Source organism: Pinus tabuliformis, chromosome 2_2 (genome assembly GCF_031772625.1).
Source record: "Pinus tabuliformis cultivar Carrire ecotype Pingquan chromosome 2_2, CPIR1, whole genome shotgun sequence".
NCBI classification, from domain to species: domain Eukaryota; kingdom Viridiplantae; phylum Streptophyta; class Pinopsida; order Pinales; family Pinaceae; genus Pinus; species Pinus tabuliformis.
Window position 1 is genome coordinate 1133035520 of NC_142300.1, and position 8227 is coordinate 1133043746.

General features: G+C 34.9%; 1 long non-coding RNA gene across 1 annotated transcript; it reads left to right on the plus strand.

Moving 5' to 3' along the window:
• Positions 1–5197: 5197 nt before the first annotated feature.
• Positions 5198–7021, plus strand: LOC149197374 (uncharacterized). Its single transcript, XR_016254194.1, has 2 exons — positions 5198–6136; positions 6267–7021. It is a non-coding gene; the product is annotated as an uncharacterized LOC149197374 (long non-coding RNA).
• The last annotated feature ends 1206 nt before the right edge of the window (positions 7022–8227 follow it).

Sequence of the window (8227 nt, forward strand, 5' to 3'; positions counted from 1 at the left end):
GAAGCTTTCCCAATAAGTACCAGGAGTAAAGGAACCATTGAGCCTGTTCAACCAACTCAAAAGAAGAAGAATATGGGTCCCACTACCAAAGATAAGGTTACCACAAAGAAGTCTACAGCAATGCCTACTCAAAATCAGCCATCATCTTCCAATCCACCTTCATCATCTAAGACATTAGTAGTTGTTGACTCTATGGATTACAACATCATTGAAGACATGAAGAAAACTAGAGCAAATATCTCTATATTTGAGCTTAGTAAGCTCAAACATCAACAGAAATTGCTGCTCAAAGAATTAAATGCAGTACCTTCTTCTCCTCTTCCAAATGCTGTACTGTCCAAGGCAGCTAATGGAACAAGTAAACCACCATCCAATAGAGTAGAAGCTATTGATGCTGTGTTGATTGGAGATAGATCTAATTCTCATACCCCTCCTTTTTCTCTTGACCTCTGAAATCTACAAGAGAAACTTGCATAATTGCTTGATATATTTAGGGGCTTCATCGAATATAATGCCAACTTCAGTCTCTTCCAAATTGAATATTGAGCCTCAAAAATCTGCAGTGCATATTGTTCAGTTGGATAGAACTAAGGTCCAAGTATTGGGGGAAATCAATTCAATTACCATTAGGTTATTAGCTGATCCAAGAGTAGTCCAAAGAATTGATATATTAATTGCTGACATCCATGAGTTTTATGGTTTAATATTAAGAAGGGATTGGTCTAAGAAACTCCATGGTTACATTTCTACCGATTGGTCTCATATGTGGCTTCCTTACAAAGGGAAGCCAAATCAGATCAAGATTGATTAGGAGAAGCATATGACTCATACTGTAATAGAATTTGAGCAAGAAAACCAGCCCATAGCATTCAACAATAACATCCTTGGCAACTACTCATCTGAATCATTCTTTGGTAATTTTAATGCTCAATCATCACCATTCTCAGTTAATAATTTCACATCTCAAGTAGAAAATTTTTCCCATACAGATACATCAAGGTGTGTTAATATTACTGAGGAAATTGTAATTAAAACTGTAGATAAACCTATATTTTGGTCTTTATAATTTGATGGGTCAAAATCTAATGATGGTGCAGGAGTAGGATGTATTTTAGTTAGTCCTGAAGGAGAAAAAACTATGTTATCCTGTAGGCTAAAATTTGAGTGTACAAATAATATTGTTGAATATGAGACGTTGATCCAAGGACTTTACAAAGAAATAGCCCTGAAAGTGCAATATCTCAAAGTATTCAGTGACTCTAAAATTGTTATCAAGCAAGTAAGAAATACTATACATTGCCTTTCCGGTCATCTTAAACATTATCAGTCCTTGGTTCAAGACCTTATATATCATTTTCTAGCATTTAATATTTCTCCCATTCCTAGATCTCAGAATGCAGTAACTAATTTACTAGCCAATGTAGCTTCTAAGCTCCTACCATCCGAAGATTGCAACCCTGATAGATTTTCAGTAGAATTAATTTTCAAACCATCGGTTCCAGACAATGTCACTAATTGGCGGGTATTCAATCATGACGATGACATTTTAAATTTCTTAACTTCTGATCAATCCTATGATGACCAGATTATTGATGAAAGTGAACATGATCTTCAAAGGAAGCATAGACTTGAGGAAAATTATATACCTAAATTAGTAGTCAAGCTTGAGGATATATATGATATCAAGGATAGGTTTAAACAAGTTACTAATTCAAAACTTCAAATTTCTACTTTGAGATTTGAATTAATAAATCTTGGCACTGAGGCCAAACCACAAAATATCAATCTGGGATTAGGACTTACTTTAGAAGAAAGACTTGCTTTTATAAGACTTTTGAGTAGATACAAAAATGTTTTCGCTTGGAATTATGATGACTTAAAAACATATGATACTTCTATCATACAACATACAATTCCAATGATATTCGAAGAGAAACCAATGTAGCAAAAATTGAGGAAAATTCATCCGAACCTAGAAAGTCAGATTAAAGTAGAGTTAAACAAACTCTTGAAGGCTAAGATAATTTTTCCTGTTAGACATTCGAAGTGGGTTTCTAACTTAGTTTCTGTTAGGAAGAAGAATGGTGACATTAGAATTTGCATTGATTTTAGAAATTTTAATAAAACTTGTCAAAATGATAACTTCCCAACACCAACAATGGAACAAACTCTTCATTCAGTAGCTGGTTCTGAATTAATGTCTTTTTTGATGGTTTTTCTGGATATAACCAAATATTGGTGCATCCAGATGACAGACTCAAGACTACTTTAAGGACTAAGTTGGGAACATATGCCTTCAAAAAAATGCCTTTCAAATTGATTAATGTTGGGGATACATTCCAGAGAGCAATGGATATAGCATTCAAAGGTTTAATTAATAAGTTTGTCATTATCTATTTAGATGACATTACTATCTTCTCCAGGAAAAGGGCAAATCATTTACACGATTTAAAACAAATCTTTGAACGTTGTAAAAGGTACGAGATTTCATTGAATCCTAAGAAATCATTTTTTGCTCTTGACCAAGGTGAACTCTTGGGGTTTATTGTCTCAAAAGATAGTATTTATATCGATCTAAAAAGGATCAAGGAGATTTCTAAAATTCCACTTCCAAATAATAAAAAATTGATGCAATCATTTTTAGTTCAAATAAAAAAGATTTGTGCCAGATTTTTCACAGATTGTTTTACCATTACAAACCATGATCAAGAAGAACTTAGTGTTCAAATGGAGGCATAAAGAAAAGGAAGCTTTTGATTCAATCAAATAGGCAATCATAAATGCTTCTGCATTAAAAACTCCCATTTTTTCAAATCATTTTATTTTATATAATATGGCATCTGATACTTCCTATGCAGTTGTGTTGACACAAATCAAAGATCAAAACATGGAAGCACCCATATCATTTTTAGTTCAATCTTCAAGGTGCTGAGCTTAATTATTCTGATGTAGAAAAGTAAGCCTTTGCTGTGTTTAAATCCATTAAACACTTTAGACCCTTCCTCTTAAAGACTCATACAAAAGTAATAGTCCATTTTTCAGCGGTAAGACAATTACTAGTTCAAAGGGAATTGGGAGAGAAAAGCGCAAACTGGGTCACAACATTACAAGAATATGATTTGGACATCAAACCAGCAAATATTGTCAAAGGTCAAGGTTTTTGCAGGTTGTTGGCAAGAGCTTCTAATATTCAGGAACATGAAGGTTCTAACAATATTGAAGAAATCAATGAGATAAGTACCATCAATCCTGAATCTCAATATGCAGATTTGATATTTTATTTGAAAAATGGATATGCTCCTTCTAATATTTCCTATAAAATAAATGTGCCATTAAATTTTATGAAAGGTAGAACAATGGCTAGAGCAAGTGGTGGAATGCATTCATAAGAGGTTGGTGCCTCTTCGCAAGTAGGTGCTTGCTATCTTAAGGGGGTCAGTGCCTCCTATGAGTGGGTGCTCACAAACAAATTGATGTAATTAAGTAGGAGCTTAATTTACATCATAACAACAAATAGATTGGTGGTTTTCTCCCTTTGGGTTTCCACGTAAAAATACATGTGTTAATATGTGTATGTTGTTCATGTGATGGATTGTATGTACATGTGAATGCCTTATCTTGTTGTTCATTTGTATTGTGTATGAACGCTCTCATAAGTAACTGAGAGTAGAGAAAAGAACTAAAGACTTATTCATAAAAAGTTTTAAGAACCTCACTATCACTGATTCACCCCCCGCTTTCCATAATTCCTTATTCCAACAATAACTTTAGGATTAACCACAACTTGTAGAAAATATGTTAATGTCTCAAGTATAAAATATCATTATGAACCCTATGAAAAGGAAACTTGGATACATTTGGCTACTTGATAAAATGCAGCCATTAATGTTATAATAACACTATTGATTTTACACGGCTATGTGAGGTCTATCAAACATATCTAAAAACCCAAGCGATTTGTGTGAGAACCCAAGTTATTTGTGTAAATAAATTGATAAATCCATTACCATTGAGTATGAATTGCAACATAGCTGACTTAATTAACTAATATTAATGTTAACGTACTCTTCCACAAAGTTTTTCTTTAAAGTAGCATAGTTGGTTCACTAATATTAATGTACCTTTTCACAAAGTCTTTATTTGACAATTGAGTTCACACATAACTTATAAAATATATATTTTTCTCAACTTGAACAATTAATGCTCATCATAAAGTATTGATTTCATCATATTATCTTGTTTTAGTCTAACCAAATTGTTTGTTTGCCTTGAAAATCATGGAAATTCTAGCAAGATTTTGATAATTCTGGCAAGATTTTTGTAAATCCAGGTTACAACTCTCAAACTTCAATATTTTGGTTTGGGTGCTCATAGGTTTTTGATGGTGTTAAATCCAATTTCACCTTCAAAAACATGATTCAAACACTGCTACTACCATTTTTTTTTTTTTTTTACCCAAATTCCAACCACTTTTGACCATTAAGCAATTCCTCCACCTAAATAAGCGATACCATTATCTTGTAATTTTTTAATATTAAATTAAGTTTGAATACATATATTGAATAAAAAATCATATACTTAATAACAACCAGATATTGTTATCAAAATTATATAACAAACGCAATTACTTAACAATTAAATTTAAATACCATTTAAAAAAATATAATATATAATCTGTATAATTGACTTCTAAACTCAAGCTCTTCCTATAAAATTTAACTTAAAACAAACTAAAAACTAAACCCAAACAAAACAATTAATCTATTGGTATTGTAAAACGCCATACACTCAAACAAAACAACTAATTTATTGGTGTTGTAAAACGCCATACACTACATATGGCCTTATTTTAACTTTAAAATAAAAACCTATTGTAATTTCCCCATATAATCTTACCACCAAACATTACCTTTAATTTCCTCACATCAAAAACTGTACATACACATGTACATACAATCCATCACATACAATCCATCACATGAACAACATATACATATTCACACATATTGACCCATGGAAACCCATTCCCTCACGTAAAGATCAGTGCATACCGATCCCCCACATCAAGTGGTAAAGTCTTGAACGTCTGGTGCGGTTTGGAATATCTGATCACCACACGACGAATATAATATCAAACACCGCACCCTCAGTGACACGCGAGACTTCGGGTTCTCGCGCGCAAGATAAAGAATCTTTCTACAGTTGTATGTCATTTCTCAACGGATAGGTCCACACGGTTGCTCGCCGTTCCGGATGTATCGGATATACGATGGCTCGGACTTTTATCTTTATCATCCATACCTGCCTGCCTCGGCTATAATCATCTTTGCAATTTAGCCTTTCTGCCTGGTGTTTGGGCTTCAACCTCTGTTCATCAATGGTAACCTCTCTACAGCCATGGCAATGCTTTTCCTCTACCCTCCTCGGCCTCCCATTCTGCTATGGCTTCTTATACCTTTTACAGATCTTGGTCCTGATGTCAAGAACATTTTACACTTCTATCTACACCGTCCCTAGAAAGATCAGGGGTTGCGAGTTTGCCCTAATTGGTGGCAAGACGGCACATTGCTTCTCAGATAGAAGCCGTTATTCAAGCAGCCTCCGTTCATGTTACCATTTTTTATGCAAACTATGCGCAATCCCTCTGGTGCTTGGATGAGCTGTAGCTCATAGTGAAGTCAAGGGCTCCTATTATCCCTGTGTTTTACAAGGTTAAGCCACATCCACCACCAGAATTTGCAGATTTGGTAGATCGGGTAATAAAGGTCTGTGTTGCACTGCTATTATCATTGAAAGTGATTGGAGCGCTTGTACACCCAAAGCAGTTGGGTACGATACGAGACAGACTGAAGATCATTTGTTAGTCGCTAGGTGAAGAGGATCAACCAATATTCTGGATATTGCTTGTCTTGCCATACGACAAAACAGTGATAAATAAGTGAGTATATCAGGAATGGTGGGGCTTCGAAATCGGGAGAACGAGCATGGTGGAAGCGGTTACAAAAATAATACAAAATTCATGATGACATGAGAGATTTGGGAAGAAATATTGTGCAGTGATGATCATTGTCCCTTGGTTTTTTGCAGCAGACGACCAAGATAATTGATCAATGATTTATTACAGCGATACTCGTATGTAAGTGCTTCAATCATTTCAATCTTTGTCTTCTGTTTAAAATGAATCTTTCCTGTTTCAATTATTTTTTAAGTATGTTTATACCAAGAATGTTAAATCTGTATATTGTATACTTTCCCTCATTGAACAGGTGGTAAAATATCGAAAGCAGGGGAGCTGTCAAGGCCTGAAATGCTGAGATCTTGGGAGGTGATTGACGCTTCTTGGTGTAAGAATATGAAGAACATACAAGGACTGGGGCAGTTGATGAAGCCTTGTACAGGGAAAATTGATTTTCTCAAGAAAATACCAGAGCTGACAGGTTTGGAGCATTGGATTTAGTCAAAGGAGCCTAATGCTTGTAATTGCAGTGGGTTGGGGGGATTTTTAGCAGCTTTGTCAATGATTGAAAGAAAACCTCCACATAAAATGGTAGCACTGTGTTATGAAGAACATAGCAAAAACAGTAGTTGTGTAGGGTTTCTCTATCGATGAGCTCCGAGAGTGTTTCATGGCTGTAAAAATAGGACACAGTACACCGAACTATATGTCAAAAGAGTAATTCATTTCGTTTTATTTGTAAGTAAGATGGAAGGTCATGATCTCTGGGAGCTCAGTGTTTCTGTGATCTTGTCAAAGATATGTTTGCCGGAAAGCTTATTATAGGTAGATGTTTATTGAATATGATAAAGAGAAACTGTGCAAAGTTTATTATGGATATTTATGATCTGATTCACACATGTGTTACCGAAAAGGTTATTATATATATGTGTAGAGAGAAACGGTGCAAAATTTATTCTGAATATTTGCTGTAACTCTGGTTTCAGCTCTGAAGCAATTTATTCCACATTTTATGGTATGATAAGAGAGTCCTTAAGGGGTTGACTCAATATTCAGTGGTTATAAGATTGCTCCAAACATAATCGTTATATTATGTTAAGTAGTACTTAAGCCTTCAATTAAGGAGTTAGAATATTGTATATACCAAGAGTGCCTTATTTTCAAAGATGTGATCACTCATGAGTTTCTGTATTGAGTGATCGATTTGAAAGTTTAGTTTTGGGTTTTGTTTTTAATCTAAAGAAAAAAATCCAGATACATCATATCCAAGAAACTGTGCAAAAATTACAGGCAAGTTGGTATAAAAACACCTATAAACGGTCCAAAAAACCCTGCTGTCATAAGTCTGAAACGATAAAACCATTAATTAACTTTAATTTTTCATAACCAGATAGGAGCATAGAATAGCCTTTAGAAAGGAAAGTCCGCAAAGAAGTGGAATCTGTAAGTGACTCATTTTAGGACCTAATGAGGCCCAGGGAACATGGAAGGATTCTTCCTGATGATTATTTTTTATACTGAGGATCTTCCAAGTGCCGGGGTCCAACACCAATCCCAGCTTTGAGAGGGAGTCAGCGTCTTGGTTCCTGCGTCTGTAGACATGATCAAAGGAGACCTCAGAGAACGGAGTAATCAAATTCTTCTGAAAAGAGGTTGAAAAGGAGATTTTTTTTATTTCTGCTGTCATTTCATCTACTTAATAATAACGAGTATAGAATCTCTAGGATATGGTCTAGTATAGAATCTCTAGGATATGGTGTAATGGTTAGGATACATCAGAGAATTGAGCAATCAAATGTGTATTTCTGAAAAGAGGTTGAAATGAGATTTTTTTCATTCTGCAGAGTCATTTCATTCGATTAGTAACAAATATAGAATCTCCAAGATGTAATCCAACAATGGTTAGATGAGGGGTTTGGTCCCCGCAGATTTTATAGTGTAATCCCGACCAAGACTAACTATGTAAGCCTAGAAACTGCTCCAAAAGAAATTTCTTCGGTCGAAAAAAAGAACATAAAATATGTAGAAATTTGTAACTCTGTTTTCAAGAAAAAGGTGTAAGAGCTCGAAAGCCAACAGATCAGCATAGTTATTTGTGGAGGGCTTGATCCCAGCCCGGAAAGAAATTTGGGATGATGTGGATAGATAAAGAATGCCTCAGCACCCCCATAGATGGAGAACCCTGTGTAGCCCTGTCGAAAAAACCCCGCTGGGATTCAGTGAGAATAGTAACCTCAGGCCGACGAGTGGAAGATGGCAGTGATTGAGATT